The sequence below is a fragment of the Cricetulus griseus genome, chromosome 7 (genome assembly GCF_003668045.3).
Source record: "Cricetulus griseus strain 17A/GY chromosome 7, alternate assembly CriGri-PICRH-1.0, whole genome shotgun sequence".
Taxonomy (NCBI): domain Eukaryota; kingdom Metazoa; phylum Chordata; class Mammalia; order Rodentia; family Cricetidae; genus Cricetulus; species Cricetulus griseus.
Window position 1 is genome coordinate 19,196,620 of NC_048600.1, and position 12,737 is coordinate 19,209,356.

The window sequence follows — 12,737 nt, forward strand, 5'->3', positions numbered from 1 at the left end:
CAGACTTCTACATGGTAACCTAACTCCTGCTGTGTGGGGGCTCAGCTTGGGGGTGGGGCACAGGATTAGGCCCTTTCTCAGCCTTCCTTGGCTAGAGCCTGAGAATCTGCAATAAAACTCATAATGAAAAACACCTGGGCTCTGCCCCCTAGCCAGGCCCTGGGATGCGGATGGGGAGGGGATTAGGGGATGAAGAGGGACCACGCACTCATTTCCATCCATGCACCCGCTCATGCATTAACTCTTGTTTCTCCTAGCTCTTTGCTCTTGGTCCTGGGTGGGAATGAGGAGTAAAGGAAAGATGATAAGGTACACAGCATAGAACATACAGGGGTCATTATGGGGGTAGCCGAGGTCGCCTGGGCCATGGTACCCTATGTCTATGTCGCCAGACTGTGTGAGTTTCTAGCCCAGGTCAGTGTCAGAGCCACTACTAGGGTAGGTCCTAGGCTTCTCCGGTCCCTTCACAGGGGTCTCTCTCTCTCTCTCTCTCTCTCTCTCTCTCTCTCTCTCTCTCTCTCTCTCTTTCTCTCTCTCTCTCTCTCTCTGTGTGTGTGTGTGTGTTTTCAGGGTAACTTGCACGAATTCAGAAGGGATGAAGGCTAACCCTCTCTTGCCCCTTCTACCCAGGACACATAGGGGAAGGAACCACCGAGATCCCAAAGAGGAGAACTGGCTGGTCTCAGAGCCCATTGAGGTTTGGTTTAGTCCAGTCCCGGTCTTCTGCTCAGGCCTGGCTTGCCGGTCTTTAGACTCTGGAGGGTGCTGCACTACCGACCCTCTGCTCTGTCCTTTGGAGGAATATGCAGCAGGGAAGGGTCCAGGTGGTCTCAGGGAGTATCTGCAGTGACCAGCCAGGTGGGGCACTTGGGAAGATGCTATTCTGGCAGTGGACACCTGAGTTTTTAAACTGAGTTTTGACTGGTGGTTATGCATCTTCTGAGCCCTTCTCCACACTCAAATTCTATCCAGGTACAAGTGACCCCCAGCAATAGTTAACAGGGTCTGAAGAAGCATGTGGGCTCTGTGAACATTGGAAACAGTGCCCCTTATGGAAATATGGGGCTTTGCAGGCACGTGATCTTCATTGCAACTAGGAAAGAAGCCATTTCTTCAAAGCAGCCAGATGCAGCCACCAATCACCCTGACAGACACACAGTAGCCCAAGTGTGTACACCAGGAGCCACCAGAGAGGGCTCCTTTTGTAGAAAGCAGTCCCTGCTCGTAGGCCCTCCTTGTCCTACCCCATCCCCCTATCCATGGACTACCCTCTTCTCCATTTCCAGTTAATAAACACCCCTTAAAAGTCTGTGCAGGACTTTGAGGGCAGGGCCGGGTGTGGTGAAAACTGAAATCCACAACTTCAAGGGTTTTGAGCAGCATAGCCCCCTGCTGTCAACACTGCCACCGGCAGCTTCTAGCAAGGCCAACCCTTGGAACCTTCTGGACACCATGTGGGGACGGAGGCCCAGGCATCTGGAGATGAAAGGCACAGGGCCAGCTGCAGCCCCAGCCACCACCAAGGAGGCAGCCTAGTCGGTCTTCCCAGGGTTTTCCTCCAGGGCCATGTGGTTCCAGCCCAAACCCTCCTGCCCCACAATAGACACATGGCTCCTGTGGCGTTCACAGATAGTCCTGAGAAGAGGAACTGGCCTTGATATCTGGGCTGTAAATGGACATGAATATTCATGGACATGGCCTAGTGGGTCTCTAGAACCCATCCATGTGAGAGTGTACAAATCTAAAGGCTGTACTGTGTGTGGCAGGAGCCTTCCCTGAGGCAGCAGAGATACCTCCTTTCATGTTTGTGGTTACTAGCGAAGCCACCCTTCCCTTTGCACCCATGACTGACTCATCAGCAGTTGGCTTCCGAGAGACGAGGAACAGCAAGCTGTGACTGGAAGCTGTTGGGAGCTTCCTTGCTCTGGCACTGGCTAAAACTAGGTCCTAGGCTTACTGTAGAAGCTGGATGGCTGCTGGCAAGCTCATGTAAGCTGAGCCCCAGGCACGGACTCAGAGGGATCCCACCTGGACTGGCTCCCTGAGTCTGTAGGCAATGACAGTTAAAGCAGGCTTGAAGGGCTTCAGGGGCAAAGCTGAGTCCCTACCAAACATCAACTGGATGCTTCAGCTCCAAGCTTCCCACTGGGATATCATCCCTGCATTTAGAGATGCCATCATCCTTCTAGGAAGACCTGGCAGACCTCAGGGCCTGGCCACTGTTAGCTGGACTCAGCAGCATCATGGCAGGCAGGTGGTCTGGCAGTGGGGTGGGGTGCTGGTCTGGAGAGATGGGCAAGATGCCGCCTCTCCCCTGGAAAAGACTGCAAAGCTGAAGACATCATATACAAAGTTTGGGCAGCTGATGGGAGAAGGAAGCGTTCCTGTAGGAGCCTCTCTGGATTGAGCCGTAAGTGCTGACTCTACATCAGCCATAGTATTGCTACAACAGCCAACCCTGGAGCACACACCATGGACCCAGTAAATTAGGGTCCAAATTGGGAAACGCATGCTGACCTCCAGTTCCCAGCTAGCTCACCCCATCCCACAGGCTACTTCCTGTGAGGGTTACTCACTCTGCTGAGGCTTCCAGATGAGATGCCCAGCTAGTTTGACCCCTCCCACCATTCCTCTTCACTTTGGAGAGACAACTAGGTTACTCTTCTGGATGTTTCCTCTGTCCTGTATAGGTGAGGCTCTCCTCTCATCTAATGATCACAACACCGAGTGCCAGTCTCCTGCTGAACCCCTAGAGAGACAATGTTGTGGCTTCTCCCATCTCTCTTCCTCGTCTCTCCTGCAGTGACTGCCCTCTGCTTTCTCTGTTACTTTCTGATCCCTGCCCCTTGTTGCCAAGCCCATCAACCCTGGGAGGTGTCCAAGAGGAGGTAGCCACCGAGCTGGATCCTGGAGTACTAGGAGGACCTGTCTGAAACTCCAGAAACTTCTGAGGAGAGGAGAACTCAAAGCTGCTCGTCCTTCCCCACCCTGGCCCCTCTTCTATGACATTCATAGCTTCAGATTCTCTTCCGGCCTGTGCTGTTAAACAGTTTCCCCAGAAATTGAAGCATCTTTTCCTCTAGGGAAGTTCCTTGAACAGGAAGGTAAACAACTCCGAAACCTACCAGATCCAGTAGGCCCTGCCCTCCAGAGTAAACTTTATTGACCACTTTGTAGCTGAAGAGTCCCTCTCAGAAGAGCAGGGCCAAGCTTCAAGTGATACTATCAGATGGCCAGCTGCCTGTAAGAGGTTTAGACCAACCGAGGCACCTGGAAAAGACACTCTCCAAGTTGTTGAGCCGCCTGCAGGCTGTGCAGTGTGCTCCAGGTTCCTAGATTTGTGAGCTGTCACCCATGCTGGGATGGGCCTTGGTGATGCAGCTGTCTTTGAGTCATTTCTGCTACTGTAAGTAACCCCTCACCCATATTCCTGTAAGTGACCCCAAGAAAACTCATGGTTCATCACTGGGAGTCAGTGAGGTTGACAGTAGTGGGAGGAAGTAAAACTACACTGAGGAGTTCTTTCTATGTGACACAAAGGGTTTTGTCTGCCTGATTAGTCCCTAGGTCAAGGTAGCTGCCTGGTGACTCACCATTAGAAGCAAATGGTTCTTCCCCAGGGAGAAGCAAATATACACAGAGAGAAGTTGGCAGAATCCCTTCATAGCTTTATCACTCCTAAAACAGGAGTATAATATCTGGCTTACACACCTACCTTGGGGGAATATCTGTTGCTGGAAGCCCCCTCCTTGGGTTGTCCCTAGAGGCTAGGGTAACAGTAACATGACCAATCTTCTCTGTGCTGGGTTGTCACAGGACTGCTGGGAACTGCCCTGAGTGACCAGTGCCTACAGCTGGGGCTTTTACCACATGTTCTTAATAGCAGGACTGCTGGATGGCTCCAACCTGTGGCGGTTCCACCAAAACGCCCCTCCCCCACCCTACCAGTGAGACTGATGACTTCCTGGAAATAGGTTCAATGAAGGGTTTGTGACATGGAACATTTGATGTGACCCGAGAACTTCCTGTTCAGATGACCCCTTGACCTCCTTCCTGAAAGTGTCCCGGGCATGGCTCAGATGACCCTTAAGTCAGATCTGTCTTAGTAGAGTTACCCACACAGGGCTGGTCCACACTGGGCCCTGGGATACAGTACTCCAGTTTTCCTGGCCTCTTTGAACTGCTGCTGTGTGTTGAAGCTGCCTGGTGACCTGAGGGCTGTTACTGGGGAATCCCAACAGGAAGCAATTGTCCCAGAGAAGGCTTCTGCACCCATGCTCCCTCAGGGCAGTAGGAAAACAGAAGGTCCAATGGGATTCTCACCTGAACTGCTTCAGCCTGCTGGACAGTGTTGGTCTGGGGTCCCAGAAGGTTCCTGGGACCTTTACCCATCATTGTCCTTTCTTTGTTTTTTGGTTTTTCGAGACAGGGTTTCTCTGTGTAGCTTTGGAGCCTATCCTGGCACACACTCTGGAGACCAGGCTGGCCTCGAACTCACAGAGATCCACCTGCCTCTGCCTCCTAAGTGCTGGGATTAAAGGCGTGTGCCACCAACACCCAGCTCCATCATTGTGCTTTATAAACAATGCTATAGTATGTCGGCGTGTGCTCAGTCAGGCTCCCATACTTGCCCCCACAGCCATGTTCTCAGTCAATACTATGCTGTCTACTGGGTTGTCCATACCTTGTGTGAAAAAGAGTCCACAAGGACTTCGCAACTTCAATTCAGTACTTCCCTGGCTGTTCTGGTATAATCTGAGCCCTATGAGTGCTGTTTGTAGAGCTCATTGCCCCATGCTTGTGTTAATGGGGAGTTTTATATGGGAAGACCCTGAACGTATACCCTGCCTGGAGTCATGAGAAGACCCTACACGTATATCCTGCCTAGAGTCTTGTGGGAAAGGCTGTAGCAGAAATACTCTGTTTTCTTGTACAGCATCATTAAGTCCCATCCTGCAGATGAAAAGGATCTGGGTCACAGTACTTGCCAACTAACACACCCCATGCTCAGCACTGAGAGGTGTATAGAGGAAAAGCCTTGATCTGAGACCAGATCCAGGATGCTCTCTAGGATAAAAGGCCTTCATGGGATTTTTTAAGAATTTATTTATTCTTGTTTTATATGTTTGAGAGTTTGGTCTGCATGTATGTCTGTGTACTATGTGCATGCCTGGTGCCTATGGAAGCTGGCAGAGGGCATTGGATCTCCTGGAAGAAGAATTATTAACAGTTGTCAGCTGCCACGGAGACACTGAGAGCTGATCCCGGGTCCTTTACAAGAGCAGCAAGTCCAAGTGGTTTTTATAATCACTGAGCCATCTCTCCACATTCCTTTCTGAGCTTTTCAAGGCCCTGGTATCACCTGTGGCCTTGACAGGTCAAGGGACTTCCTCTTGGCTTCACTCTTCTATGTTGCCCTTCTGGGGATGAAGTTCACTCTGGTCCTGTTAAAGGTATTCTCACTGGACATGGCTAACCAGTGGGTCAGACTGGATCCTCTGGAGCATTCGCCTTTTGCCTGTGAAGCAAAAGGCTGAATCAGGCCTTGACCAGAAAGTTGTGAGTGCCAACCCCATAGACTGGGTCTAGATGGGGTGGGGTGAGGGCTGAAGGCCAGTCAACATCTCAAGAGATGTGGTAATCCTCTTGGGCCAAGGGAGAGACACACTGTTCAAATCACCGTCCCTTTAAAGGCAGAGAATGTGAGATAAGGCACCAAGGCCACACCTGGCTTAGTACCTCTGGGCACAACAGCATGGTGCTCTAGGGGAGAGAAAGAGAAGAGGGCCTTGTAAGTCAGTCCCAGGAGAGGGTAATGCATGACTGTGGTCAGAGCAACGAAGGAGCTGCGTGGAGTGTGTTTGATTTCCTGGGAGAAGGCAAAGTGAATAATGACTCAGTTGAGAAATAGCCAGTTGAGTGTTTGTTTTTGGAAGGACAGTGTCATCGGAAGGCAGTGCAATTATGAGGCCTATAAAGAAAGATCTGGAAAGGCCTCAAGGATTTAACCCACCAGCCCTGACGTGTTCTTGTCTCAGCACTAGGGCCCACCCTGTGGGAAAGCCTGGGTCTGACCCAGGGCCTCTTACAAGCATTTTAGAATGGGTCCCTAACAGGAAGACTTAAATAAAACGCCAAAATGGAAGAGCTTTGCTGATTGCTGGGAATCTCCTATCCATGTTTATAGGCTGGCTACTCTGGCCTTACTTAGCTCATAGCCCCTCTGGAATTAGAATTCTCCTAACTCCACCTCTCCTGGAGGTCCCAGCATGTCTTGTCACTCCCATCCAAGCTCATGCATCTAAGAGCTATCTTCTTGCATCTGAAAAGAAAAGAATCATGGACCCCTCTTCTTGTATTGCTTTTCCTGGAAAGATGTGAACATCTGCTCACCCTATATAGGGCTCTAATGGTAGACCAAAGAAATGATTCTAGCACAGTGAACAATTGAGTTTAACAGGCTAACTTACAGGACTGTGGGTGAGGTGTTATAGTCGTGCGGGTGACCCCCAAACAGCTGTGTCACCAAAAAGTACCATCCTCCAATAAGGGTGATGACTTCAGAATTCATCAGTGGAGTCCCTACCTCTTCTCAACTTTCTCCTTCCTACACAGTCTGGCATCCTCTTAAAATGATGTATAATTGGGGCGATATATGTAGCTTGGGGTAGAGCAGGAGGCTGTGAGTGGCAGGAGTCTCAGGGGAGGGTCCAGTGATCCTCTGCCCTTCTTTAGGCTTAATGGGACCAATCTATGTCATGCTCAGAGGATAGAGTTCCAATGGCTCTCAGTATGATGTCTCACCTGGGAGAACAAGTAGGGTCATGGACATCTTCCCACCTGGGTGACATGCAGCTCTCCTCTCTGCTTGGTCCCTCCCCATACTACTCTTCTGTCTGATAGAGTAGCATGAGTAGCATCGTTTCTAAGAATTTCTGGTTGAGTCTGTGGGATCTTTTACATATGGGGTTATGCAAATATATGCATGCAAACAGGGATGCCTTGACTTCTTGCTTTCCTGTTTGTATCTATTTTGTATGCTTTTCTTGTCTTGTTGCTCTAGTTAAGACTCTGTGCACTATGTTGAATGTGAATGAAGCAGCAGACCCCCTTTTGTGGTTCCTGATCTTAGGGAAAATGTTTTGGGATTTTCCATATGTAGTACATTGATGGCTATAGGTCTGTCACATACTGCCTTTTGCATGCTGAGGTATATTCCTTCCATTCTCTCAAGTGTTCATCACAAAGGGGTATTGGATCTTGTCAAAAGCCCTCTCTGCATCCATTGAGCTGGTCATACGTTTTTCTGTCCTTGGGGACAGACTCCCATCACACTTCCAGCCCAGACAGAGTTGGTTAGGAACTCCACCCCCCCCCCCACTTACCTTTTTTTGTGCCTGTGGTAGTCTGCTACATGTTAATTGTGTGTCTCAGGCAGGTACTCATTCATCTCTCATCTCTAAAATTCTGGTCATGAAGTGATCTGCTTCATAGGCCTCTTGTGAAGGCAGGAAACAAACAAACAAATATGATAAACATGCCCAGGCTTAGAATTAGGGTACCATTTAAGATCTTAACACTACCGTGGCACACATAGGCCTCTGCAGTCTGTTCTCATCTCTGGCTCTCCCTCAGTATACACAGTAGAGGCATATTCAATTCCCTCAAGCCCAGGGCACAGCCCAGCAAGGTGCTGAATGGAAGAGGAAGGGGCTGCAGGAGGCAGAGGTGGAGAATGAGGGGAGGCCTCCATGGTGGCAAGAAGGGCTTTCAAGAATGGGTTTCAGGAGAATAAACAGGAAACAGTGTTCCAACTATGTCAGAGAACTTGGGGCCCCCAAGGCTGGACTGGTAAATCTGAGACAAAACATGGCATAATTTGTAGACAGAAGTTTCTGTTCCGCCTGGTCCCGCCATCCTTCAGTCCCAAATAAACACACAGGGGCTTATATTAATTATAAACTGTTTGGCCAGTGGCTTGGGCTTCTTACTGGGTAGCTCTCTCTGAATTATTAACCCATAACTACTAATTATATATTTCTACATGGCCTTATCTTACCGGAGAATGCCCAGAGTCCTATCTTCCCAGCAGCTACATGGCATCTCCCTGCCTGCCTCTCTCTGCTTCCTATCCCCAGAATTCTCCTTGTCTGGTAGCCCTGCCTATACTTCCTTCCCGGCCAATCAGTGTTTTATTCATCAACTAATAAGAGGACATAGATACAGAAGGACATCCCTCATCACAATGTTTTAGAGTAGGCTTGCCTTTTCCTTCATTTTTTCATTTTTTCCTTCCTTTCTTCCTTCCTTGATTGCTTTCTTTCTTGCTTTCTTTTTCAATTGCTAAGAAACCATTGAAGACCCCTGCCCAGAAATCCCAAATGACCTTTTACATCAGCTAAGACCCTGTGTCAGACCAGCTTTTACTGCTTATTGAGGAAGGGTGTGATGCAGGAAGAAGCCCATAGCTGCAACTATGGCATGCTCACCTCTGCCACCTTCACAGAAAGCTGGTTTTCACAGCACCACCCCTAGCAACCAACCTGTTCCAGATTCCCAGCCTCTGATGCTGAGAAGCTTGGAAATGGTGCAGTTCATTTAGGACAAAGGACTTTAGTGCTCCATTCAACAAGCAAACAAGAGGTTCAGCCTCCAGGGAGGTGGAGTGGGCAGGTGTAGAGATGGCAGGAGTCCGCAGGCAGTCTTGGCACATACACGCTCTGAGTTCACCACCTCCATGCAGCCCCTCAGGAACTGGAATCCTCCCAGAGAGGAGGCCTTGGGGCATTGAGTGTGGGGTGCTCATGCCTGGGACATGCACACACTTGTGCTTCCCTGTGACAAGACCAGGGGTGAGAGTCATGGGCAAGACTTAGGGGGCCTGGGAGAGCAAGAAGAGGGGTCAGCTGTCTGGCTCTTCACCTGCCAAGGTCCTAAATAGGGGAGAGCGGGGTTGGGCAGCTTCTACTTGTTCTAGTTCAGTCTTGAGACTGATGCTTTATGTCTGAGGCAGTGTGGAAAGGGGTCAGGTGACACTGTTTGTGGGACATCTCCAGCTAAGCTGAAACCATAACACTACAAGCCTGGTAAGAATGGCTAGAGGCTATAGATGGGTGTTGGCATAGCAAAGACTGTAGTTGTCACACCTAGCCTGACTGTCCTTTATCCCTCCTGGGAATAATCACCCAGCTTCTAGGAGCCTCTGGCCCTGCTGGATTGAGTCCCTGGAGCCGGGCAGGCGGGTGTGGCAGCCATTGTGTAAGGGGTGAGCTCACCCACTGTTCCGCCCCAGCCTGCACCAGCCTGCCCGCTGCTGGTTAATCATTGTTCAGACACCCTGGCAGGCATGCAGGCTTCAGAGAAAGACATGACGGGGCAGGGTGGCCTCTGCCAGGTCTCAGCAAAGCATTCCCACCTGGCAGGTCTGAGCTGGGCTGTTACTTTGGACCCCACAGAGAACACTCTGCAGTGGGGCTGAGACCTTTGCTAATGTTTCCTTAGTTAGACCTTAGGAAATAGTTCTGATTGAATGCAAGAACACACCTCTGACATTTCCTTCCTGGTGTGAACTCAGGGCAATTTAGTGGCATAGCTAGGACAGACAGCAATGCCCAAAGGCCTTGTCCCAAACTCCAGTTCCACCATATACTAGGTGACCTTAGTCAGGCTTCATCATGGTGCTTGTGGTGCTCATTCAGGATTGCTTTGAGGCTCGGAACAGTTATAGAGTGCCCAATGCGCCAATAACTAGAAGGCTTAGTGTGGTGAACCAAGTCTGAAACACTCATCACTGGGCTGGGCTAATTCTCTGAAGGGAGGTGAGTGGCCATCAGGTATGGGCTGGCCTGTGTGTATGCATTGTCTAAGAACCCTTCAGCACCCTCTTGTGAACTGGATACAGCTCTGCCCAGTTCTCTCGATGAGAACACTCAGATTCCAGGGTGTGGGGGAGGCATGCGTGTTGAAGCACCTGCCCAAGGTCACACAGTATAAGCGACAAAGGTGAATTTCAACCCTACGTTGGTCTGTACTCGGGTGTCATGTTCTCACTATCACCCAGCACTGCCAGGTTTACAGATATAAGTTGCAAATCTGAACTTGTCCGGCAATTAAATTCTGCCCACACTCACTGAGCCCACGTAGGGGTGGGGATGAGGGGTTCTGGCCTGAGTCTGTGAGAAAACCAGGAGACCAACAAGGCCTCATTCGCTCCCTGGGCCTGAAGAACCTCATCCCCCTGCCCGTGAGGAGACAGGAAGAGCTGGCACAGGCTTGGCATGGGCCTAGTGCTACTGCAGCTGAGTCACAGTATTTGCTACATTTTTTTTTTTTTCATTTGTCATAGTTAGGTGGGATGGGGATTATCTAGAGACAGTGGGGACCTCCGATATTTTCTCTCACCTCACAGTCCTCCATGATGCTGCTACTGGCTGGGATAGAAGCAGAGACCACTGTTATGTGATGATACTAGGAACGTTACCTGCAAGCCAGAGCGGTGGAACACCTGTTCCCCAGGAAATGATATAGCCATCCCGAAGTTCCTTGGTCTAATTCAGAAGTGTGCCTTAAAGGACAGTCTTGGGAGCCAGATGGCTTGTCCTTGGGCCCATGGGTTTTTTTGTGTTTCCCTGTCCCTTGGAGCCATCATACAGTTGAAGGGGGAGCTTCAGGAGAGAAACCCCATGTCTTCTTGGGGGGTCCATGAATGTGTACATGTATATTGCATGCAAGTATGTGTAGGAATATGTAAGCATGTATGTGTGCACATGCTGGGTGACAAAGCTTCTCTTCACAAGAGCTTCTGAGACTGGATCTGCCCCCTCCCATGGTGCACTAGCATTCTTCCTGTGGTATGTCCCTTCCCTGACTCCAGCTCTCTGTGTCCTCTCATCCACCCATATGTGCTCTTAGAATATACTCTGAGATTCACATACTACCTAGCTGTTGATGCTTGAAAATAAGGTTATGAGCCCTCATGGCCACTCTATCCACTCACTGACTGTCCTCCTGTTCCTATGGCCTGTGATCAGGGAGTCCAGCTCTGGGAAGGAGATAAGTGATGGAAAATGAGGTATACCAGCTTTCTAGGCCACCAGGCACTCTCTTCTCCTGGTTGTAGCAGAAAAATAAAGATAGGCCTAGATATGAACTAAAGAAAGTGATGTTCTGGCCTTGATCACCATGGTGAATTCCAAGTCTTGAGATACTTGAGTTCCCTACTTGTCCAATTATGTATCTTACAGTCCTTGGACCCAAAGTGATCTTCCCTGGCCATGGTTGAAGCCGTGGACAGAGGTGGGTGAGATGCAAATAGGACATCAGGAAATATGTTGTGGCACATGATGTTGTGCCAGTAAAGCCCATGGAAGGTGTCCAAACAGTCCTGAAGGAAGTGAGAAAGTGTCTCTTCTTATGTATCTTGCTTACTCATCACCGGCATTACCTCGCACCTGTCAACCCATTGGGTTGTTTAACAACACATAATGGAGGTACCTGGGAGGTATGAGGTCTGCCTGGGGGCTATGAGAAAAATAAGCAGATCTTGAAGGAAGTAGAAGGTTCTAATCTCATCTTAATTGCATACAAACACACACACACACTACCCCCCACTATCTTCCTAATCTCAGCAAACTTGGCCTTCCAACAGTCCTGGTGTTCTTAGGTAAACACCACTATTTCCAAGGATCAAGGAGGAGCCGAACCTTCTCAGTCTTCAGGCATGTAAGAGTGAAAGTGAACTATAGTCCGCATTCTGCCACTAGGCCCTTTTAATAACAAGCGCTCACAAGTCCATCAATTTAATCCTCCACTAAACTCGGGGCTCCTCTCTGTCTGTCCCTAGACATGCCAACACGTACTTCTGTGTGAGTTCAGTTCCTAAAGCATGACTCTGTGCTGTCAACAGGACCAGCCAACCTTCTAGTTGGAGATGGATGCCCAAGAGGAACACTCAGAACCAACTGGGAATAGATCCAGACTCCCTGAGTGTCAGTCAGTCCAGATTCTATTCTTATCCAAGCATAGACATAGGTGCTGCCATCTTTGCATCTGGACATAATTCTTGAATGTCACATAGTGATAAATTACCTGGAATGTTTTATGCTGGCCAGTGGATTTGGGGGAGTAGATCTAAATAACTGTTTGAGGCCCTTCTGCTCATCTTTGGAGTGTGAGCTTAAGTATTCAGTAATCACCCAGGAGCACTTAGCTCACACATGAGATCATCCTGTGGTCTATTCATGGGTAGTGCCACTAGCTGAAAGGTTCCCAGAGTTAGCACTTCTGGGCCAGAGAGTCCTCTGTTGTGGGCTGGCCTAAGCCTGGATGCCTTTTGTAGCTTCCTTCTCAAGATAAGACAATCAAAAAGGCTTGCAGACCTTCGCAACTATCCCTGGTCACAAAATCTTTACTACTGTAGCCCCACTGAATCAGAGAGACCATATTTATTTAGAGACAGGGTCTCATTATGTAGCCCTAGCTACCCTGGAATTTGCTATGTAGGCCAACCTGACGTTTACCTTGCAGAGCTCTGCCTGCCTCTGCCTCCAGAGAGCTGGGATGAAAATTGTGTACCACCATGCCTAGGATAGCTTGGATATTTTTTGTATTAGAAAAATTTAAACAAATACAAAATACAGAGAACAGTGTGGTAGATCTCCATTTAGTCACCAGCAAAACTCAACCAGTGACTGCTCACCAATTTTAGTTCATGTCTCCTTCTACCCACTCCCTAGTAT

At 49.4% G+C, this 12,737-nt stretch overlaps 1 long non-coding RNA gene across 1 annotated transcript in view; it reads left to right on the top strand.

The window, feature by feature from the left end:
* The first annotated feature begins 1,349 nt into the window (after window positions 1–1,349).
* Window positions 1,350–12,737, top strand: part of LOC118239176 — a 30,576-nt gene continuing 19,188 nt past the window's right edge. Inside the window, exon 1 of the long non-coding RNA XR_004770843.1 lies at window positions 1,350–2,410. This is a non-coding gene — a long non-coding RNA (uncharacterized LOC118239176). The remainder of the gene's footprint in view (window positions 2,411–12,737) is intronic.